The following is a 25,648-nucleotide window of genomic DNA, read 5'->3' on the forward strand; positions in this document are numbered from 1 at the left end:
TTGACCATGGGGCCGAAGGTGTGGAGGCGGGGACCTTCCAGTGGTGAAGTATATTTCACAAATATATTGATGCCTGTGTGTGCATTTTGACAGCATATGTGTCAGATGCACACAAATGCTATGCATGATATATGTGAAAAAATACCATCTACCCATTACCGGGGTTCAGCCCAAATGTGGGGAGTCCTGGCAATGGGTATATGGTTCGAAACAGACTCACGTGAAGATCGCTGCAAACAGGGTTGTAATCCTCAGGGTGAAGATCCTGCGGTGAAGGGGGAACCTGGAGAAAAAGGATTCACATCAGAATCTGCACCCCAAATCCTTTGACACTGCCACCTAGAAGCAGGCGATTGGAATGGTGCAGTCTGCTCGTGGAACAGGCAACTTCTATTAGGCACTGTGGTACAATTCCCCAGTGCCACCCTATGACATTGCCATCCCCCGACTGCGAACCCAGCGGTCTGCTGGTGGTCTTGGCTGTCCAGCGGCAGTCTTAGCTAAGCTGATCCACCCAACACTTAATAAAGCGATCTGACCGTCGACCTCACTGCCCTATAGCCAATACAGTGCTCCATGGGACTGCTGAATTTGTATTAAAGCCCTTAGTAAACTGCAACATTGAAACTGCCTACTTCTTGAGCAAAGACAATACTCTTGGTCCTTATTGGAGAGGATTCTTAACTGAGCAACCACAACCCTTATCAACTTGTCCAGGCATTAATCTGCCTCTCCCTTCCACCAAAGGTTGGGTGGTTCACAGCTAAAACAGGGCCATATATAAATTGTTCACAATTGTATTCCAAATTGTCAATTACATATCTCTGGGCTACCTTATTAATATACTAGGCTCTTACATTCAAAAATGTAAAACCTGTCTTCCAGAATTTGCTGATCGTACCCTGTTGTGATGGGAGAGTCCCATAGATGGTGAGGACATGCACCCCTCCCCTGAGTGCCCCAGCTGCAATGATATCTGGATCTTTGGTACTGATGTTTGGTCATGGGCATAAACGGATCATGTGTGTGCACCTATCTCATAGATTGCAGTCCTGTGAGACTTAGAGGGGAACCCAAAACGCTACCCTCACAGTGATAAAAAGGCCAATGTCCATACCAAGAATTAAATAGCATGAGTGCGGTGGTGGCAGCGTACCACGTTTTTGTACTAATGATCAGTAATGTGACCAGGCCTTTTTACTTGTGTCACTGGAAAGGGACCTACTGGCCCACTCTGGAATGTTCTAATGTTGGGTGCTTAACTGTCCTCGGCATATGTCATAGCAAGCATGTACCTCTGTGGTTGTGTGTTGCATGCATGTGCTGTGATGCATGTGTGCCTGTGTGTTGTGCAAGACGTGGAGTCTTGTGAGTTCCATATTGGAAGCCCAGGGCCCAGAGAAGTGGAGGAGCCCTCCCAGACAGATTTTCGGATTGCCACAATCCTGAAACCTGGTTGGGACATACATTGGACGAAGGGAGAGTCAAGCTATCTTGTGCAGTTCACAAGTGCTCTTTGATTCTGGAAAGGTCATTGGTCAGTGGGGACTGGGTCCAACTTAGGAAGGGGATCAGAATGATAAGTAAAACACTGCAGAGACAGGAAATCATAAAGAACAGGTCTGGTGCCTTTGTAATCTTTTGTTAGGAATAAACCAGTAAGGCTTGTGTAATTCTGTGTAGTGTAATGACATGTAAATACCCAAACATTCAAAGAGATTCCGCAGAATTACATAAGCATAGTAATTCTGCATTTAAGGCTATTTTCATAGTGAAAATGTGCCCCCTTGAATCCAAAATGGACACGAGGGTGCATTTTGAGGTACGAAATAGTGATCTATGCAACAGAACCTAAATAGCGAGCATGGGCAGCTGCTTGCGCTTCCTAAATGTGCACTTGGGTCAAGATTTCCCCCCAACTTACTCCCGGCATTTAGCGTTAGTTTCTTAGTTCAAATGGATGTGAGAATGCACCTTGCGCTAAATAAATAGTCCTAAATACAACAGAACCTATACAGCAGCACAAGCAGCCACTCAGATTTGCTAAACGTGCTCTCACTATAGGATTTGTTCCCCCCACATTATGCTTGATTATGCAAGCTGGTGTAATTGTGTTATTAATATTAAATCTGCATCAAAGAGTAATGTGCAATTACCCGAAATTCCTCCAATGACTCGGCCTGATAGAAATTCTGCCCAGGCCTACCTCTTTTGTGGAGCTATAAATATTGTAGATGCTACTGCTGTGAATGTCTGCATCCTGGATAAAGGACAGAACGGAGGAATGGGCAGTTCATAAGGAAGCAAAACCCACCATGCAAATTTCATAGTGAAAGACACTAAATCACATTTGTGTCTGGAAATGGATGATGAAAAGGAGAGCTTGACTTTACCAAATTGTGAACCGTCAAGCAGCCATCTGTGTCTGCACATTGACTTGGCGCAGCACAGCAAGACGTCTGCCTTTTTTTACCAGGACTGGTGACCAAAGGCTGCTAGTCTCCCTGCTGAGTGAGGTAGCATCACCCAGGAGAAACAAGATTTCTTGCCCTAGAGTCTGCAGCATTTGCATGCCCGTGGAGACCGGAGGACACTGTGGGGAGGAGAGTGGCTGGCGGCAGTGAGCTCCAGTGAAGGATTCTGTCTAATGGAACCCTGAAGGGGAATGTCAGATTTACTGTCCTGAGAGTCTGTCTCACTGATCGGCTGTCCTCCTGTGTGCTGCCAATTTCTGCAACCCCGTATGCCAGAGGAGGTCACCTTAAAGTAAAGCATTGCCACACCAATTGGACCATCTCCCAGTGTGTTGCCCCAGTCGGTGGCCCCATATGCCAGAGGGGGTCGCCATGAAGTAAAGTCTTGCCACACCAATCGGGCTGTCCACCTGTATTCTGCCAAAGTTGGTGACCCATATGCCAGCTGCGGCTGCTATGAGGAAATATTTTGCCACACCGATCGGGCCATCTGCTCGTGTTCTCCACAAGTCGGTGACCCTGTATGCTAGAGGGGGCCGCCGTGAAGTCAAAGCATCACCACCACTCTGCCACCCAAGTCGGTGACACCGTAAGCCAGAGGGGGTAACCCTGAAGATCAAGAGCCCTTGCACTGGTTGTACCATAGTGAAAGGTGAGGGCAGTCGTCCAGATGCAGAGTGTGACCGTGAAGAGCTGTGAGACCTGACTCATGCACCAAGAGCACTGACTCGAGTATCAGCGATCAAGTAATGTCCCAAGACCTGCAGTAAGGATCAGAGGAGATTACCTCATTACCTGGGGAGCACTGTGGATGCACAGACCTTGTGCTGGCAGTGTTGAGGCTACAGCCCTTTGCCTCCACCTGATCCAGTGCCACACTGCAGAACACTTGTGGGTTTTCCGTATCACAGCACCAGTATATGCGGGTAAGACTAATCGCCAGGTAGTAAAACCCTGGGGGAACTTTGTTCTGACTAATAGTGCTATGGCATTGGGACTCTTTGACCTCTTAAAAGGTATGTGGAACTTCTAAGACTCGTACTTACAAGCTGGGCCTAAAGCTGAATGTTGCCTCACATAGATAGGGAATAATCACTACCAGTAGGCAGTAGAAGGGGACTCAGGATCTTACCCGGACCGAGCTAGAGCTCTGCCCTTATAAAGATGTGAAGATATGAAGACGGTGTATTTAGTTTGTGTGCCATATTTCACTTTGTGTCTGTATAAATATTGCTTTTTTCATAAAAGTAAGTATCTGGCTAGACATTGATTTACTGGGACTGCTGGATGTATTTTGAGTCTCCTTCCTGTATATGCCTTGCAACTACCTCCCTCCTGGGAAGCATTGGACGGCTAGACCGGTGCTATTGTGTCCAAATAATTTACGGAACCCAATGTCTTGATCAACCCAAAATGATCACTGCCGATTCTGCTCCAGCGTCCTGGATCTAGCATTAAGAGAAAACAAAAATCTGAGAAAAACCAAAATAGTGGCAAGGCCCACTCAAGAACTGAGTTCTAAACAATGGAAAGTTCTCTTTCAAACTTTTAGATTTGGCAATACAAGGTAAATCCTTGTCTGCCATGAAGGCATAGATACAGAAATACAAAGTAAGAAGTGAGAATAGGCAGGTCCAAATAAAGAACACTAAAGGCATTTTAAATGGGAAATTTCTCAAATATCAGGCAGGGTTGTGAGCAGTGCTTAATTTGAAAAAGAAAGCGTGCTGGTGCTGAAGATCTGCTCAGAGGAAGGCGGCAGGTGCAATTGGGCGTTGGTGTGCCAATGGATGGTAGTCTTTCATTCACTTCCAGACACTCCATGTCTCTTTTTCTCCCTCTTGCAGGTTCCTGTTTTCTCTCTTTGTGACGATTCTTCCTTCTTTCTCTCCTTCTGTCTTTCTGATATGTGTGTTTTTCCCTCTCTTGCACTCGGCAAATATCTGATGTGGAAAAATAAGTGCCGGTTTTCAAAAATAAGTATTGGTGGCCGCCACCATCCACCACCTGCTCAAATTAAACACTGTGAGAAAAATGAAAGTCTTGACCAAACTGACAGAGTTCTATGAGGGAGAGTAAGAGTCGCTTCAAACACACAGAGGTCTGCGAGGAAATCTTAAGAGCCTTCCCAACAGATAAATCCTGTAGCTTTTATGCACTTCTACGCATAAGCAAGGAGGAAAAACAGATTCAGCATCGAATGATTAGCGACGGTACATTTTAGGCAAATCTGAAAATGTACAGTCACAATAAGGCCTATAACACTACCACATTTCTAAGAATAACCAATAATCTTCCATTGCGTCACTTTAAACAGTGCTATGCAGAAACTGTGGGGAGAGAAGGCTCGCAGGGGAAAATTGATTGGCGGGGGCAATGAGCAACAGCAAGATGAACAAAAACTAAAAACTGCATGCATTCTAATCAAAGAATGTCCTCACGAAAATGTGGCATAACTACTAAAATACAATTATTTATCACACTTCCAGACATTTCTATGAATTTGAATTAATTATTATTTTAAAAAAAGCCACATCATCATTTATTAATCGGTTGCGAATATTATTGTTCATAAAATTATTCATGCAGCACACATTATTTGTTACTCTAAATTGCACATATAAAAATAATATTAACACTAACACTGAGAGTCACGTGCTGCAGGGGTACTACTTGACCCAGCTGCTCGGGCCCATAGTAGGTGGGACCCCAGGATATCAGGAGTAACAGACATCAACGCCTGCAGTTAGACCCAGGAGTTCCTACTTGCCACGTGGCCCTTCAAAAGGAATTCTGACATACCCAAATCATGAAGGGCAGCACCCAGTTACTAATCCCCATTCTTTCCAAGCGCCCACAATGGGTAGTCTCTGATCTTCAAGGTGGCTCCTCACTCAGTGACTTCAAAATTATACCACAGTACCAAGATATGCAGCCAGAACGAAAGAACAACAAAAGATGCATATGAAATCAAAATTGTAAATAAGCGTTTGGTGAAATTGCACCCTATTACAAGTCAGAATGTCCTCCTATTGTGCTGGCCGTCCATTACATTGTACAATGCTACTATCCTTGCTTTTTGCATATCAAGCTGTTTACCGATTGCATGCACTTATTTAACCATTTCTGTTAACAAAAGATTTGTGCTGCTCATGAAATTTTGTAAAAACAATCTTTGTAAGTTATCATCATAGGGAAACGGCCACTACAACGCGGCCGTTTCCACTCATAACCATAACCACGCATGCATTACAACGCATGCGTGGCTACAACGAAAAGCCTTTACCACGCATGCCTTTACTACGAAATTCGTAGTAAAGGCATGTGTGCTAAAGTTAAAAGAAAAAAAAGGGGGGGTTGGGGAGGTCTCCCCCCCAAAACAAAGCGTGGGATTAAAAAAGAGGGCTTGGGGGGCCACCCCCCAAAATAAAAAATAAAAAAAGCGCACCTGTTTCTGTCATATACAGAAAGAGATGTGGAGGCAATCGGCGTCGTTAGAGGAAACGGAAGGACACTTCCTCTTCCTCTTAACGACGTGGAACGTCACCAAGGAAGATCAAGGAGAGAAGAGGTAAGGGGGAATGAGGGGGTGGTGTCGCGCAGGGGTAAATTTAAAGGGTAGATTTTAGTGTGATATCCTTTAACATGAAAATGCAATTAACATGCATAATTTAACAACGAAAATCATTGTAAAAGTATGCGTGTTAAAGGCATTTTCGTGGTAAAGGATATGCGTAGTGATGGCATTCGCGTTGTAACGCATGCGTGGTAAAGGCATGCGTTACAACGGAATGCGTTGTAAAGTCATACAACCGTAGTCGGTAATGTTTACCACCAGCAGTATTGCTACTGCTCTTAGGTAAAGAGACCCATACATTGTACACCTAAGCAAAATAGCAGCAGTGTGATCTTAATAGCATAATGCTTTAGCCAAAAGGAATTATTAACCACTTAGACGGGTAAGGTTATCACAAAGCATGAATAAGTAAACCAGTCGAAAGGATGTGGACATTTACTCATGACTGTATTGTTATTCAGATATTAATGGGGTGGGATGAGGAAGAAGAAGGCTTTTATCTGAAAGATTAAAAGGCAAGGCTCACATGTTTGATAAGATAAGATTGCTTAACACTCACTGAAGAATGTGAGAACCATCCCCGAGATAATTTCATGTAACTGTAGGAAGTGACCCTCGGCTCGCTGTGTCAGAAGAAGAGAGGGGGCATTTAAGGCTTTCTGCAGAAAGGACCGGCAGAGCATGCAGTGTTTGAAAATAAACAGAGCTGAGTGAAAGAGAAGTGCGTTTGATGAACCCCTGCGACCTGCTGCTGCAGGAGATGCACAGGGAGGAAGGGCCAGTCATGGGAACCTCACCATGCGGTGCTTTGAAATCCATTCTCTTCATTGCTGGAGATTCTCAGTGCTTTATTTTTTAAACAGATTGGAAATGATCTCAGGCTTCATAGGAACCTAGAGCCCTTGTTACCGAGGTGTCAGGTTTGTATAAAGGACAATGATGCTCAAATGGGTCCTTTGGCAAAACCTGGGTCTTCTTTGGGCACTGAGCATGGAGTGCTTACGCTACTTGATTCCTGTCAGCAAGTTGGGTCTTAGGGGGGAGCAGACCATGCGGAGGTCTGCCCCCTGGGTATATTGGGATAGTGGTGCAGTCCAGGGACTGCGCCAATCTTTTCGGGCTATGGTTGAGCTACATCTATAGCCCAGTATACATTGAAGCCATTTCAGTCACCAGCCACCATTTTGTTGTAGGTGACACAGAGGGTGGTGCTTTTTCTTGGAATCTTTCAATGTGGTTCCATTGGTGACACTTTAGGAAGTGGAATGGGCTGCACAGATTTTTTTCTGATGCTGGGGAGAGGGGTTGGTCTGTATTGACATGGAAAGTGGTGCACAGATAAATGACCCATAGCAAGGAAACAAGGAGGGCGGAGTATTGCCTTTCTGGAACTCTTTCCTTTGGTGGTGGCAGTGACTCTATGGGGGCAATTGCTGGCTCACAGGAAAATATTGTTTCGGATTAACAACTAAGCGATGGTATAGGTGGTAAACCAGCAGTCAGCCAGGGATGCATAGGTTTTCCAGTTGCTTCGAGTTTTTGTTTTATGGTGCTTGAAATATGGCATTTTGTTGAGAGTGAAACCTGTTCCTGGTGTGAAAAACAACATTGCAGATGCTTTGTCTAATTCACAGTGCTAGAGACTCCATGGGCTGGCCACGGAAGCCGACAGAAACTAGACACGGATGCCACAAAGTGCTTTGGGAAGTAGGCGACAGTGAATGCTGCAATTGGTGGTAGGGTCGTTGGCAGTGGCCACGAGGAGAGCATAAGCTCAGGCTTGATCAGAGTTCTTTGTCAGTGGGGCGCAGAGATAGCTGGAGGAATGGGCAAGAACAGAGGATGTTGTGCAGTTTATTTTTGTCACTGATTGAGAACGGTCAGTCTAGAGTTACAATAGTGGTGAAACTGGCAGGTATAGCTTTCTTGGGGAAATTTTTTGGAGGTGTGTTTCTTCAGCAGGTGAGCTGGGGAAGAGGACACTTGAAGGGTGGGCCAGGGAGGCAGTTCATGAAGGGCCGAAGAGGAGGCTGCTGACTTTTTTTGTGGGGCAAATTCCAGTTTACCTTCTATACATGTCATAGGAACCACGAAGTGGTGTTGTTCACCAATTTTTTATTACGTGGATTTCTTTTGGCGTGTTCCAGGTGTCAGAATTGCTGGGGGGCAGGGTAGAAGCGAAGACTATATTGGGAGGAAGTGAGCGGGTGTGTGGTGGAAATTGAGATATTGATATGCAGGTCTAAAACGGATCACAAGGGACAGGGTAGAACTGTTTTGCTGTAAACTTACCCAGTGGCAGGTTTTTGCCTGGTGAAACAGCGGTCTATGCTTCGTGCTCGGGGTCGGTTCGGGAAGAGTAGGGATTTTCATCATGATGATGGTAAGCCGGCGACAGCATTCCAGCTTTTAGCGGTTTTACGCAAAGCGTTGGCATTTGTTGGAGTGGATGCAAGAGACTATGGGACTCACTCTTTTTCCATAGATATGGTGATTGAAACAGGTAGGAGAGGTTGGAGCTGTGAGAGCATGATGGGGCTGTATAGGTGGTCTTATGATTACTTTCAATGCTATGTTTTGGGTGGTGACAGGGATTGCTGAGACAATCCTATATTTTTTTCAGTGGTTTTCCAGTTTTTTAGAAATCTTGGAGCCACTCTTTAAGTATTCGGTGCCACCGGAGGCTTCCTGATCTGACAGAGGAATGTTTCTACATGTTCCCTATGACCCTGTCCCTCTAGAATCTGCACCCCCAAAGTCACATTGCACATCTTCGGAGCGCTGTTTCCTCGCAATCACACCGTGTATCTTCCGAGCACTGAAACCTTCTTCAGGCACTGATCTGCCCGATTCTTTAAAGAGTGGCTCCAAGACTTCATCCAGCATTCAATTTATTTTGTGAAATCTCTGTCCTGATAATGACCTGACGTAATATAGATCGAAAAGCCTTCAACATGATTTTGCTAAATTGTCTTCTCCCATAGTCATGTTTTTTATCACTTTGAATCAATGCCCACTTGCTGTTAAATTCACCTCCTCAGGTGCTTCACATGCTCTGTTCACTTTTTCTCATGAGCACTATGTGTCTGCCATATACCCATTGTACATTCTCAAAGTAACATTAATGCTGTCTCCAAGTTATTCCTGTTCCTACTGTGAATATGAAACCGCAACATTTAGTCGCTGGTGTCTCTTATTTTTCCTGTGTAATCCTTTTACTTTTTTGTGAATAAGAATTTAACTATTACCTGTTGAGATTAGACATTGTTGTATGCTACTGTTTCCAAATATTGGCATGTTTCTCAAAGGAGTATTTTTTATTGGATGTTGAAAATGCTATTCGTTTAACTATACAATCAAAACAACTCTGTTGAGAAGCAATATGTCGTGTTCTTTCTTATTGTGTGTAATAGATTACAAAGATTTTAGGAAATGTAGAAAGCCTCGTATTACAGAAAAAGGCCCCCTGTCTCCTAAGACTTACTTGCTGACATAATATCTCAGTTACATCCCTGTGCATAGGAAGACCAGTTAAGCAGTTTGAGTTTAGATCGGTTCCTAGTATATCAATGTAGTGACAGTGTGAGAAAGTGCCATCTTTCTTGCATGGTATGCCCCCACTTTTTGCTGAATTGCTAAATGTACTTTGACTGAGTGTCCCCTGGACTCCTGCCAATCAGGTGCCCAGGGCCTATGTTCCTTCCCTACAAAAACCTCAAACCCAAATTGGCAAACCCTGGCCACATGTCAGCTCCTGGTAAATGGTACCCTAGGTACCCAGGGCTTTGTGACCAGGGAAGGACTCTAAGGGCTGCAGCACTCATTGTGCCACCCTTAGAGGGCCTGTACCCTAACACACACCCACTGCCCTTGCAGGCTGAGTGTATGGGTACAAGACAAAACAAAGAGTCGACATGGCACACATCCCTGTGTGCCATGCCCACCACCTACACTGCCCTGGTATACATCAGCCACCCCTCTAGCTGGGTGCCCTATGCCAGTGGTGAGGGCACAGGAGCATGAGCCCTGTGCCCCTACAGTACCCAGGTCCATTCCTGGGCCCTGTAAGTGCAGTGCTGCCATTTAAAAGTACATGGTGCTGAGAGCTCGTCAAACACGAACTCCACAGCACCATAATGCCAACACTGAAGACTGAGAAGTTTGGTATCAAACTTCTCAGCACATTAAACCCGCACTGATGCCAGTGTGGGATTTAATGTACCAAGCACCAAAGAGGGCATCTTAGAGATGCCCCATGAAACCTAACCTACAATCCACTTCTGGTCTGAGAGGCTGCCTAGACTGGCACACAGCAGACATGTTGCTGGACCCCTGGGTAGGAGAGCCACTGCTCTCCTGGGCCTCCAACAATGCACATCCTGGGTGAGGTGCTAGGTCTCCTCCCCCAGGATGGACAGGGGGAAGCTTCAAAGGCATGTGAGCTTCCCCAGGCCACTTGCAGCCCCCACTCTAGCGGGAAGCCTGGCCGGAAACCCCAAATAAGGGCAGGGGATGTGCCAGCCTGCCAACCCCACCCCTCAGGTGGGGGAGGCGAGGTGAAGCACATCTCCGGGCGCTTGCCATCTTGAAGATGGAAGGCCCTACCCAATCAGGACTAGGCTACTGCCCCCCTCCCACAGGAGAGTGGCAGAATAGGGGGTGTACCCACCCCAGGACAGGGAACCATTGGTCCCTGCCCTTTACCTACCTGTAGTGCCCCTAAATCAGGTATTTAGGGGCACCCTGAACCTTCCTTCCGCAGATTCCAGATTCCAAAATACAAAGAAGAGCAAGAAGAAAGAAGACCTGCCGTGCAGCTGCTAAGAAGAGGAAGACACCAACTGCTTTGGCCCCAGCCCTGCCGGTCTGTCGACCCTCGAACCTGCTCCTGCTACATCCCGGCACCTCTTGTGGCCAGCAACCTCACAAACCCCAGAGGACCTGGCTACCTTTTGGCTCTAAGCACCTGGGACTCCCATGAGCAGAGGCTCTGCTCAAAATCAGCTTCTAAATCCCTGGCATCAGCCCGGAACCGCGAACCCTGCACACTGCACCCTCCAAGCCTGGCCTGTGCCGGAGTCAACAAAGACCACGAGGACGACCCCCCGGTGACTGTGACCCCGAGTCCGGCACCCAAGGACTTGCCTCGACGCTCCTGATGACGCCGGCAGCCTCAGAACCAGGTACGCCCCAACCGCGATCAACAGAGGGTAAGATTTCCTGACACCAAAAGGCACCCCTGCACCCGGCACCATGCGGCCCCTGTGCCCAACTCCTGGGTACCTACCTATCCTCCAACTACCCAACTTACCTCTCAAAGTGGTGGTGGCACCTAAAGAATCTTCGTCCCCAAGCTTGCAGCCTTTTTCCAACTAGGAGCTTTCCCATTGAAATCAATTGAGCGCCCGAAGGCTCAAAAGCACCCTGCACCCAGCCGCCCGAGTGGCCCTGGCAGTGTAACCTCTACACCTATCTACTTCCCCATTTGCCCTGAGCAAGTGACCAGGAGCACAGCTCCCACAGCCGCGTGACCTGCTAGTCAGCAGCCACCAACCAAGGCCCCCCTGCCTCCCATAGGATAACATTGGGCCTAACTCACTTTGCACCCGGCTGCCCCTGCGCCGCTGAGGGTGTAACAACAGTACCTACCTGACCCTGGGAGACCCCTGAGTCTGTGCCCAGAACCTTAACTTTGCCAGTCGAGTACTTACCCAACAGCCGATAACTCAATTTTCTCCATAGGGTAACATTGACTGGTTTCTCCTGAAATTTCTTCTGTGTGGAGTTTCTAAAACTTAAAATATTCACCAAAAATCAGCCGAGTAAAGAAAACAAAAATACTCACCTGCTTTTAGGAGAGATCCCAGTGCTGGATCTTGCTGACCCTGAAAAATATTCAAAACCGTACATACCAGTAACCCAATTTTCTTCCATAGGAAACCATTGACTGTTTTTCTGTGAAATTTCTTGTGTCGATTTTTGCAAACTTTAAATATTCTTTAAAAATCGTGCTAACTGTGAAAACGCAAATACTTACCTGTTTTAGATAGAGATCCCAGTACTGAGTCTAGGAGCCCAGTACTGGATTACAAAAGTAACGATAACCTACTTTACCTGCAACTTGAATTTTCTTCCATAGCGAATCATTGACTGTTTTTTCTATGAAATTTCTTCTGTCAACTTTTAAATAGCTAAATATTTCCTAAAAATCACAACAGTAACTAAGTCGACTTTTATCACTTGTTTCTAAGAACTGTCCCAGGACTGAATCTAGGATCCAGTCCTGGATTTACAAAAGTAATCCTGAATGTAATCTATTGCAAATAACTTAAAATTTCCATTGAGATCAATGCATTATTGCGTTTGAAATTGTGTTGCCTATTGCAACAACCTGTAACCAGTATTTACAAAAGTCAATTGCATCTTGCAAAAGTATTTACCTAAAGCATCTCATTCTGAGAAAGTATATTTTAATACCTATTGTTGGTTCTAAAATAAAACAGACATATATTTTGTATATAAACCATTGGCCTAGAGTTCAGTTATTGAGTATGTGAGACCATTTGCTGACTGAGTGTGTACAACAAATGCTTTACACTGTCTTCTGATACTGCCTTACTGCTCGACCAAGCTACCACTTTAGAGAGTAAGGTTATATCTAACTTTAGCCTCTGCCAAACCTCTGGGGACTGTGGACTCTGTACACACTGTACCTATTTGGCAACAGTATATACAGAGCCACTTTCTCACATAAAGCCCCTCATAACATAAATTCATAAAGCCCCTCATAACACAGAAAGGCACCATGAGCCATATGAGGATGTGTGTGGTGAAAGGCCTTTCCACGGCGCCATGGATAGGCTGGCTGTGTTTGGCTTTGGGGGCCAATTGTGGGGCGTGGGGGAGTGCACTTGGGGGTACCCATGGAACCCCCCTGCAGTTCCCTGCACCAAGTGGCAGGCACCGCGTAGTGCCTGCCACGTGGTGCAGGGAAATGCCAAGCTTGCGAGTCTGACATCGTGACCGTTGCTGCTGTAAGCAGCACCTGCCTCAATGTTAAAATGCAGAATGCGACTGCCAGGGTGGCGGTCGCATCCTAATTCGTGGTGCGGGACCGCCACATGTCTGGCAGCCGGTCCCAACACCGCGAGGATGGCGGGCAGACTCGGGTCCGCCCGCCATCCTAATAGGCCCCTAAATTAGACACTGATCTACCTCATTGGTTTCAGTAGAAATCCACTCTCCAGCCCCAATGATAAAGCCTAACCAGCTAAAATATAGCTGGAGAATAGTTTTAAAGGGCTGGGCGTTTGCGTTTGTAAATATTAATATTGAGTAATGTGCATCAATACATTGGGTCACGTGCTGTTCAGTATTATTGTGAGGTAATTCCGAAGACATTTTCTAAATATCTCATATATCATACAGATTGTAATCCTTCTATTTAAATCCTGCAAAACCTTGATAATATGTATTTTGAGTCTTAACTTCAATTTAGGGATCCCCTGCCAGAACAAAAATCCTTTATCTCTGAATAATAATACAAACTGGTTCCTGTGATTGCAAACTGTTGTTGAATCTGGTTGAAAGTGCATAATTCCCAGTTTTGATAAAGGTCTCCTACCTAAAAAATCTAGGGCCCTCACACTCTGCATTGCAGCTCATGAAAGATCCTGGGCAAAGATGGACAATCCCCAGGGCAAGTATAAGTTTTGACTTTAGTGATATGAAGCACCCTCTGCGATTGTTTAGACAAGAAAAGCAGTCTCGTAGTAGGACACTGAGGACTTCTTTTCCCAACTAGAGTGATAAATAGAGCCCTCTACTATGACAACTTGATTTTAAGGTCATGTTCATGCCTGCTTGGATTATCAGCCCTAACTCTCACTCTCAAGCCTCCTATAACGGATGTATGACGTTACAACGCATACTTTTACAACGCATGCACTTACAACGCAATTTTTACAACGCAACATCCACTACAACGCATTCCATTACATCGCATGACACTACAACACATTTTGAAAAACTACCTTTACAACGCATTCCATTACATCGCATACTACCTTTACAACGCATACCATTACAACGCATAATGTTACATTGCATTTAAGGTAAGTATTGGATAGTATAGGGGTAAAAATAACTATTCTTACTCCAGGGGGTGCAACAGTAGGGTAAGTGTTGGATAGTATAGGGGTAAAAATTACTAGTCTAACTCCAGGGGGTGCAACAGTAGGGTAAGTGTTGGATAGTATAGGGGTAAAAATTACTATTCTAACTCCAGGGGGTGCAACAGTAGGGTTAGTGTTGGATAGTATAGGGGTAAAAATTACTATTCTAACTCCAGGGGGTGCAACAGTAGGGTAAGTGTTGGATAGTATAGGGGTAAAAATTACTATTCTAACTCCAGGGGGTGCAACAGTAGGGTAAGTGTTGGATAGTGTAGGGGTTAAAAATTAATATTCTAACTCCAATGGTATGCATTGTAATGGTATGCGTTGTAATGCCTGCGTTGTAGTGACATGCGATGTAGTGTCTGCGTTGTAATGGTATGCGTTGTAATGGTATGCGTTGTAGTGTCATGCGTTGTAAAGGATGTTCCGTTGTAATGCCTGCGTTGTAAGTGTAGTGCGATGTAATAGTTGCGTTGAAAAGGTTGTTTCCCCCTATAACTCACTGTAACCTCCCCTATGCTGTTAAAAGCACCCGGAGACCTAGGCTTCTAAGTACTCACAATATATCTCTGCACACTGACCTAACTGGTCTTCTATAGGCTGACTAGCCAAATTATCAGAAGTTTAGCAAACGGCTTGCCACATACAAAAGCAGGCAAGGAATTCCACAACCCTTCCCCAGAAACAATTGGAAGTGGACTTGTAGAAGTGATTTGCAAAAACAGTAAAATTAAATTAAAAACAAATTGACTTGTGATACTAGTATCAATGAATGACCAGGTCTATAGCCTCTCCTTTCCTCCTTCCAGCATCTGCTGTAGCTGAAAGTAAGTCACTGGCTTATTAGCTGAGAGAGGTGAGAGCTCCAATCAAGTAATAATCATAATCCTTGTCAGGTTGAACCATAAAAGTCACAAAATAAACCTGTGCTTAACCCTCTGATAGCTTGTAACAACTGTTAGGCTTATCTGGAGTTAAATTGTAAAGTATTTGTCTAGCACTTAAATCGCAAAAAATGTTAAACCCAACACAAGAAAAATCCCAGACCATTCTCAAAAAATAGAGAATATTTAAATAATAAGATGAAACCAACATGACAAAAATCCGATAAAAAAAAAACGAAGATAGGAATTCTACACATTTTGAGTAGAAATATCTCAAAGAAGCACAAAGTGTCAATCCTGGTTATTTGGTCACACTGGACTGGGTCAAAGTCAAAAGTTAAGGCTGACTGCAATAGACCACAGGCCAGATGCAAGGACCAGATTCGTCCAAAGAGGAAGTTTACCTAACTTAGGGGCCGATTACGATGGAGGGTGGACTGAAGTCCGCCTGACATCGAGGCGGTAATTGGGACCGCCTGCCTGTATGGTGGCGGTCCTGCACTTTCAATCACGATGCGACCGCCACCGTGGCAGTCGCATAGTGCATGTTTACCATTGCAGCGAGTGCTGCTGGTTGCAGCACCTGCCGCAATTGTAAAAATGCATGTTTTACATTTGCATACACTGCGTGGCAGGCACCATGTGTCGCCTGCCACGTAGTGCAGGGAAATGCAGGGGGGTATCGCCCAGTGCAACAACACCTCCACCCAACACAAGGGGGGCCCGCAATGTGCCCCCAAACCCAACCCCCGCCAGCCTTTCCATGGCGGTTCCACTTATTCTTGGAGTGACTTCGGGGATCCTGGGTTCAAGGCAAGCAGGTTCTGTCTTTCTTCAGGCATCAGAGAGCAGTAAAATCCTCCTACTGAGTCTCCACAAGTCCAGGAGTGCTCTGATGAACGGTTCTCAGGGTACCACTTTTATACGCAATGGCAGACTGTGGAAGGTACCCCCTTTGCCTATCCCTAAACTGGTTCTGGTCAGTTCTTTCTCTTCTCCTGGATCATGCTGCAAGCTGGCTAGTAAAACAGAGGGCAGGAAGGCCCAGGTATGAGCTAGATTCACCGGTGACAGGGCAGACATCTTCTGAAGTAAGGAAGAGGCTGCACACATCCCTCAGACTACCTTTTGAAGCTCAGGAAGAGGCAGGGTACACCTCCCAAGGCATCCTGCTAATGAGATAAATACCCCTCCCCACACAGTCACATGACCCTGGACACTGGCAGAAAGTCACATTTAGTTTAGGCACAAAAAAGCTGTATTTCTTAAAGTGGCATGTTTGGATTAGTAAATAAAAATCTGGCTGCACCATTAAAGAGGGTTTTAAATAACGATTCAAATGCATGAAAGAAGTATGTGTCTAGCTGGTCACAAACTGAAGTTATCACATATTAAATGTAATGTCGCAGTGAAAAACTAATTAGGGGGGTTTCACTGCCAGGAGATGTAAAACTTATGTACACATGTCCTAGTTTTTAAATACCATGCACCCTGTCCTGTGAGCTTTTAGGGCCTACCTTAGAGGTAATTTATAAGTATTGAAAAGGAAGGTTTCGGCGAGGCAAAAGGTTTATTTTGTAGGTCGAAATTTCAGTTTTAATCCCTTGGGTGGCAAGGACAGCTTGGAGTTGTCCTCAGCCACTATGTTCATGTGCTGTGGACAGCTCCAAGCCATCCGGACACCCACGATTGTTGGGAACGCTGGCTCTCCACCCAACATGCCTCCATTAGGAATGGTAGTGGAAGCACTTCTGCCGCCACCCTTGAACCCCCCTCGGCGATCTGATTATTTCAGTGTGTGCACAGCACACCAACGCCACCAGATGTGCTGGGGGCACGCTAGAAGATAATTGCTTCTAGCATGTCCAGGAGAGAGGACTCTTTTCTAGTGAGTACTTTTCCAGGGGGGTGGAAGAGGTCTTTTTTAGAGAACAGACACACGAGGAAAGGAAATAGTATTCCCTTTCCCCCTGTACCTGTTTGGAGTGGATTACTGCTCCACAATCGCGAGCGGGCCATGATTGCTGAGCAGAACTCAATCCACCAGACCACCAGGGATATATTTATTTGTATTTTGGGGGAACAACCCCTTAGTCAAACGTAGCTTCTCTGGGGGCATATGATATCTGTGAGGGCTAGTTCAGCTATTTTGTTTGGCTGATCTGCCTCCTGGGGCTTGAAACCCACTAGATGCCAGGAATTTTATTTCATAAATTTTCAGGGAGCAACCCTGCGGTCAGGATCACTTCCCAGAGGAGCAAAATGTTTTTTCTGAATTTTGACCCCCCAGGGGCAAAATTGGCTGTTTTGTTGGCCAATCTGCCCTTGGGGTGGCAAAATCCACTAGAAGCGAAGGATTTTATTTGATAAATTTGTGGGGAGTGACCTTTAGGCAATAGTTGCTCCCCTGTGGGGGCGGGGCAATATTTTGTATCTGTGATTCAGCACCTCTCGGGCTAGTTTGGCCCTTTTTTTGGCCGATCTTCCCCCGGGAGGAGGGTGTTGAAACCCACTAAATTCCAGGGATTTTATGTAATGAAATTGTGGGGAGTGATGCCTTGGACAAGGGTCGCTCTCCTTGGGGAATAATGTTTTTTATATTCCACCTCCCACCCCCGGAGGGCAAATCCACAATTTTTAGCCTGATCTGCCCTCTGGGGGAGGAGGGGTTTGTGGAAACCCTCTAGACAAATAGGATAATTTTTTGAAGGGGAGTGGCCCCTTTGGAGGACCATATTTTTTTTTATTCCACCCTCGAATCCAACTAGACACCAGGGATTATGTTTGAAGGTGGAGTGATCCCTTGGGCAATTGAGGCGCTTAGGAATACGGTTATGTATGTACTGGGGGATCTGCTTCTGGGGTAAGGTTTACTTCCATCTAGTGGTATCTATTTTTCCTTTGTTACGCCTCCTTTTGGGGGAATATCAGTGTATTTTATGATTTTCTTTTTTATTGTAGAGCAAATCGTTTCCTTTGTCTTGTTGGTAAAACCTGTTTGCGGGTGCAGCTTTTGCAGATCTGTTGTTTGTGGAGTTGTGGTTGGCAAGGTTCTTTTTTTGTAATATTTTCATCTAATGTGTATCCTTTTTGTATAACTTTTTTTTCACTGCTGTACTACTGTTTGAATTTGTGCATGTTCATCACTGCCTTGTGATATATGTAATGATTTTTGTTGTTGTTTTTTCATTCCCAATAGGACTTCTTTGGTGCTTTCCGTGTCTGTGCAGTAGGTGCTGTTGACCCTCATTCTTGCTATTTCTGTCAAGTGAATGGTATTGTTTTTGAGTATAGAGGTCTTTGTGTGCTTTGTATTGCTTGACTTTTCCTTCCAGATTACTATATTCCAGTGGTTTTACTTTCTGTTTGATAAAGCCACAATTTGTTTATTTCTTATTTTTCACAGTGTTGGTTATTTTGACTTATTCGTGGTTTAGACATATTAGACAATGGTTACTAGGATTGGGTCTTGGTTGCTTCTGGACTAATCCAGAAGAGTTAACACCTTCCTCAAAAAGCAACTTAAATACATCTATTGGGATTACACCATGGCCAATCTTTCTTGTCACCATATTTTGGGGAAACCATCAGAAAAGGTTTTGACCTTTAAGGACTATCCTTATAATGAATCTATTCTGGATATGCCTCAACTTAAATTGGCAAGAACTCTGTATCTTAAGTTTTTACTATGGTACCCTGGAAACAGGGCCCTTTATGTCACAGTGGAATACTGGAAGGACAACAGACCACTCTGAAAAATGTCCTATGTGTTACCTCCCCTTAAGGAAAATATTGACCATATTCTGTTCTTCTGTCATGCCTATGCAAAGCTGGGAGCTAAGTGGATTCTCTCATTAAGTATTCAACTTGGCCTTAGATGTTATTGGGAAGCTTCAAGGCTACTAAAATGTGACACTTCAACTGATATTGTGTTTTCCCTAAGTAAATACCAATACACAGGTGGGCTATTAAGAAAACAGAAAGTTCCAAAGTTATAGCCCTACAGAACCGCAAATCTGTGTTCTATACCTAAGTTAATTATTGTTGTATTAGAGTCTACCCAGGGAATAAAATGACTGAAAATATCAGTTCTATTGAACTTCATACTTTGGGAATTGTGATTTAGTACACTATCATATTTATAACTCAGCAAGCACTACTAGTATTTTAACCTGTTCCCAGAGTCATGAGACTCTTAAACCCAAGTGATTCTGGCCTCTCACTATGCAAGATGTTTTATTGATTGAGGCAAAGGGCCGTATTTATCACTCGTTCAGGTATACAATTGTTGTAAAAATGGGTCTTCCATAGTACAAGTTGTACGAGTAGGCCACGACAGATTCTTTTAAAGGGTAGTACATGTTCTTTTATTCTGAACCCTATTGCTTATGAAACTGTATGTTCTTGCTCCCCTGAATTATCTTTTGCCTTAATTGAGTTTAAGGCTCGTATTTATACTATTCTCTTTTAAAATGTTTCCTTTTTCTTCATTTTATTGATCCCTTTTGCTTGTATATTGCTATTTTTAATGTTTCTATAGGTAATTATTTTTTGGAGCATTAGTTTCACATTAGGCGTAGGCTGGACCGCACTGGAACTGTAAGCACTATGATATGGTCTACACATCTACTTTTGGTCCTACGAGGCACCGGCTGTACTCAGTGAACTTGTCTTGCATTTAATGTTTATATTGTATTATATTATGTTAATTGTTCTTTTATGGAAAAACATTATCAAAATAAACATTTTAAATGAAATGACTTCTTTGTTGTGTTACTTTTATTCGTAAGAATTATCGCGAGCAGGTTGCTAGCTTGCTTTTTGAATCTTCCTCTGACCATGGTTCCGAGACTGACTCTGCATCAGAGGCAGAGGAGGAAGTCCTAGATTCTGGCAGTGAATTTTATGTCTGAGAGGAATTATCTGATAATGAAGTCACTCTCAGTGTGGAATAAGCAACTCTTTTAGAGGAGGACACCAATATAACAATATTGCAGTAAGAGACCTCTGGATCACAGCCTTAGGCTCAAAAAGCTTCCCATTAGAAGGACTGATCTGAGCGTTGTCCTGAACATAGTGCAGCCAGTGTTGCCTTACCCTCATGCCAAATTTGATCAGTATGCCTGTGATTGACAAGTGGATGGGTGTGAAATAATGTTTTGGTGATTGTTTGCTTTTTACCGTCAGAGCATACTCTCCTTGTAGTGAACACCTTCTGCCCTCACATCGCTTTGGAAACTGATCACTAAGGGAATAATATGGTATGATTTCTGTGGATCCCGCAAGCTTTTCTTACCCAGAATCCCTTGTAAATCTGATTAATTGACAAAAACATATTTTTTACTCACATTTCTGTGTGGGACAGTTGTGGGATGACTGGACCAGCACAAATTTTATGTACTGGTCCGGTAATATCACACCGGTCCCACACAGAAATTTCCCTGTCGCAGGCACTTGGCCCACCCACACAAGTGAGGTAGCCTTTTTTATCAGGAGAACTGGGTGAACAATGGGTGGTAGAAAATTTGTGCCGGCTTGGTGATCCCACAACGTTTCCACACAGAAATGTGAGGAAAATGTGACTTTTAGCTAAATTAGAGGTGTGCAGGGTATTCTGGGTAACTAGTGTCTAGTTTGCTGAAATGTCTGGGTTTGGTAGGTTTCCCTAAATGGCCACCAAGCCCGGAACCAAAAATGCAGGTGCCTCCTTCGCAAAACCAGGTCGTTTAGTGACAGATAATTCTGATGTCTCCACAATATGTTTTGGGCCCTTCCCTGTAGCAGGCGCGTGCCCACCCACACAAGTGAAGCACCGTAATTCTTGGGAGACCTGGGGGGAATGATGAGTGGTAGGAAAGTTGTGGCTGCCTGCAGATTCCAGGACTTTTCTCCACAGAAATACAAGGAAAATGTGTTTTTAGGCAATGTTTGTGCTTTGCAGGGGATTCTGGGTAAAAAAAAACCTGGGGAGAGCCACGGAAGTCTCCCCACACTGGACTTCCCCAGGTGTTTTAAAAACATGTGCTGGTTTTGTAAGTTTCCCTATGTGCCAGCCTTCGATGGGGCCCAAAAACCACAGCTACCCACATTGCAAGAAAAAAACATTGTTTTCAGTCAAAAAATGTGATGTGTCTATTTTGCGTTTGGAGCCCTTTCGTGTTGCGGGCACTTGGCCTACCCACACAAGTGAGGCACCGTATTTTTTGGGAGACTTGAGTGAACGCTGGGGGGTAGGACATTTGTGACTGCCTGCAGATTCCACGACTTTTCCTCACAGAAATGCTAGGAAAATAGGAAAATTTGTTTTCTTAACCCCTTGCGTGCGCATGACGTCTCCTGGCCGTCGTGCATTACGGTGGGCGTGTGCGCACGACGGCCGCGAGACGTCGTGTTCACGAACGCGTTTATTTCTCCCGCACAGCGGGAGAAATAAACCCGCACGCAAGGGGTTAAGCAAAGTTTGAGCTTTGCAGGGGATTCTGGGGGCAAAAAACCTGGTGAGAGCCATGCAAGTCTGCCCACCCTGGACTCCCCCGGGTTTCTAGTTTTGAAAAATGTGCTGTTTTGGTAGATTTCCTTAGGTGCTGGCCAGTGCTTTATTTGTAAAAACAAGTAAGTGCCAGGGCCCACGTTAGGATGCCACTGCAGCTTGTGCCACCCAGTACCCCTGGCACTGCCAATGACAGTACCAACACAATCACTAACCATCACACTCATACAAGTGTGACTTATCAGACTATTCCAGACCCCCAAAGCTAATAAGAATAGCTTTGGCAGAAGGCATAAGTCATTTTTAATGTATTTTGAATTAATAAACAACGGTTGCTGTAGTCCAGTGTTGACAATTAAGTGCCGCTACTGAGCACTGGAAGCCCCAGGCTCAAATTAAACACTGGCGCAGGCTGAGCTGCAACCCAAAATCCACATTTACCCACATTGCAAATAAACACATTGGGCCTGATTCACAAAAGTAAACTTAGACCAAAAGTCTAACTTAGACCAAGTGTTTAACTTTACTACTACTAAAGTTAGATTTTTGGTCTAAGTTAGACATTTGGTCTAAACTTAGACCAAAAGTATAACTTTAGTAGTAGTAAAGTTAGACTTTAGGTCTAGACTTAGACTTCAAGTCTAAACTTAAACTTTTGGTCTAAGTTTACTTTTGTGAATCAGGCCCTTTGTGTGTCATTGAAAAAATGTAATGTGTCTATATTGCATTTGGCCCCCTTTCATGTCGTGGGCACTGTGCCTACCCCAAAAGTAAGGCACCAATATTTCTCAGGAGACTTTGCAGAATGCTGGGTGGTAGGAAATTTGTGGCTGCATGTAGATTCCAGGACTTTTCCTCACAGAAATACAAGGAAAATGTGTTTTTTTGCGGCAAAGTTTGAGCTTTGCAGGTGATTCTGGGTAATATAACCTGTTGAGAGCTGTGCAAGTCACCCCAATCTATCTGGAGTGTCTAGTTTTAAAAAAATGGGCTAGTTTGGTAGGGTTCCCAAGTGCCAGCTGAGCTGGGGCCCAAAATTCACAGCTACCCACATTACAAAAAACGTATTGTTTTTCAGTGGAAAAATGGTATGTGTCTACGTTGCGTTTTTGTGTCGCGGGCACTTGGCCTACCCACACAAGTAAGGTAATGTTTGTAACAGGAGACTTGGGGGTAAGCTGGGTTGTGGGAAATCTTGTGCTGTCTGTAGATTCCATGACTTTTCCTCACAGAAATGCAAGGAAAATGTGTGTGTTTTATGCAAAGTTTGAGCTTTGCAGGGGATTCTGTGTAAAAAACCATATTGAGAGCCACACACATCACGCCACCATGGACTCCCCTGGATGATTGGTTTTAAAAAATGTGCTGGTTTGGTAGGTTTCCTTAGGTGCCTTCTGAGCTGGACGCAAAATCCACAGGTACCCACATTGCACAAAATACATTATTTTCATTGGGAAAACATGATGTGTTTATGTTGTGTTTGGTGCCCTTGTGCATCGCGGGCACTCGTCCTACCCACACAAGTGAGGCACTATTTTTCTAGAGAGACATGGGGGAACACTGTGTGGTAGGAAATCTGTGAAATCTGTGGCTGCCTGCAGATTTCAGGACTTTTCCTCACAGAAATGGAAGAAAAATAGTTTTATAGGCAAAGTTTGAGCTTTGCATGGGATTCTGAATAAAAAACCTGGTGAGAACCATTCAAGTCACCCCGCCTCCGGTTTTCTAGTTTTAAAAAATGTGCTGTTTTTGTAGGTTTACCTAGGTGCCACCTGAGCTTGGGCCCAAAATCCACAGCTAGCCACCTTGTAAAAAAACATGCATTCTGCTGGGTGAAATTTGGGGGCCGATTCCAATCCTGGAAAAAGGCTGTACGAATCGTTGTACGGAGCGTTTTCTCTGTACGACTCGTACCCGGTAAACTTTCCGTACAACCTAGGAAGTACGATTCGTACAGAAAGCCTATTTCCGTACGTTTCGTACAAAAGACCGTACGGGTAAAAAAAAACAACGATTCTGATCCGGAACAGCTTGTACGCGACGTCCGGACGTATTCAAGCAGCGGTTTCCGGCCCAGCAAGTACGATTCGTCCCTACGTCACTCCGTACGGCTCTTTTTTTACGGGAGCCAAACACAGCCGGAAAAGCAGAGTCCGACGCGAACCGCTACGCAACGGAGCCCCGGTACGCGACGTACACGCCATGAACCCCATCGTACGTGTCATCCCGGTCATTGAAGAAGCTGGCACCTTTTTCAAAGAAGCCACTGTTAGAAATAAATGGTGTTGCAGAAAGTACATATACATGGGCCCACGGCGGTCTTGATGTCTTGACACATGTTAGTTTGTATCACCAACAACAAAGGATTTTCACAAAATCAAGACCACTGTGGTAATATGTATACGGAGAATCTGCAACACCATTTAATTCTAACAGTGGCTTCTTTGAAAAGGTGCCAGCGTGTTCCATGAAAGTAGAAATGTCGTTTGGTGTGCACTTCCTTGGGAGACATCTTTCATGCAGGCACATTAGTGTTCTCAACACAAATCATCAAATTACCACATTTAAAACATGAAGAATTGTCGACAAGTGCTGTGAGTGCCAAGGTACAAACATTTTTGACTAACAACTTGAATTATGTCAGTTGTCACATGGCCATCTGTTACCTGATGACACAGTTGGCTACACATATGACTCACTGCCTGTCATGTGGAGTGGCACACATGTCCAAACCCAGGACAATACATAAGCTAATGGGCCTGCAATAAAACATAGCTGTACTGTGAAGACACCCTCATGGCAAGCCAGAATGTCCACACAGATGTCTGCACACAAAGACCAAACTGCGTTGCATCTGAACACACACATGTGCCAATAATTTATGAGCAGTATTCATGTTTTTAAAAAAATGACACAGGCTGCAAAGCACGAACATTAAGCACTGGCCACCATCACAGGGGCAGTGCACGGTGATTCTTTGTACAGCCAATTCTCACACACAGGTCAGACCTGGCAAGGAGAAATCAGGGATGCCCATGTGAGCCTCTTCCGCACAACCCACCATACCTGAGTCAATGTGATTGATACAGATCAAGAAGTGACACCTGTTAATCAGGGTTTGAAAAACTGTGCAGCAACAATTGCTAAATTGACACAACATCACCTCGTGGGGCTGCCAACACATATTTGTGACAAACAACCATCAACAGATTCTTGTGAATAGCCACACAGGCACTGCCCAGTGTGAGTATGCACAAGCCAAATGATGTACCCCTGTCCAGTGGACACATGTAGCACACATTGGAAATATACAAACTAGGCCAGGGAACAATGCCACAGAGGCAGACCTATGCTGAACCCACAGAGAATGTGCACAGTGTTGGATGACACACATGATTAGGAGGCCAGGGTGTCTCAGGGGATTGTAGTGGGCACACTGCTCCGTCTTCCTGGAATGAGCTGTCTGTACCATGAGCAACCGTCATGGCACTATGCATATCTCCCACTCATGCACATCATGTCTGAGGCCATAACATTGGTCATGCATGGTGCAAGGGTGTTCAGTTGAAACCTCACACTCCTATGTTGAGACTCATCATCAGTGCCAACAAATATGGACCCCCAACATAGTGAACAGGTCATGGCACAGGCAAGGTACCAACACATGTCACAGACCACCCTCCCACATGATGCGGAAAGCAATGTGCACTTTGATTTTCTAGCACCCTAGATGACCATGTGCAAATGTGATTACACACAGACCAGGGGACACATGTCAAGGAGGGGAAGGGATGAAAAAGAGCACCAGGTGACATTGGGGAACAGAAAAAGCACTGCAAATATAAACTCTGGGACTGTATCCAGGCAACAGAGCACTTCCAAAAGCTGGTGACACATAACACAACAAACAGCCATGTACCTACCCCCTCCTTGCTGCAGTCTCTTGTGTAACTGCCTATCGAGGTCAGGGAAGACCACCGCCAGGACACCGGGCATGTGGGAGGTCAGGCGTCGGAGCCCGCCGTGGGGGCGAGGAGGGTCGAGCC

Source organism: Triturus cristatus, chromosome 2_1 (assembly GCF_964204655.1).
Source record: "Triturus cristatus chromosome 2_1, aTriCri1.1, whole genome shotgun sequence".
NCBI lineage: Eukaryota > Metazoa > Chordata > Amphibia > Caudata > Salamandridae > Triturus > Triturus cristatus.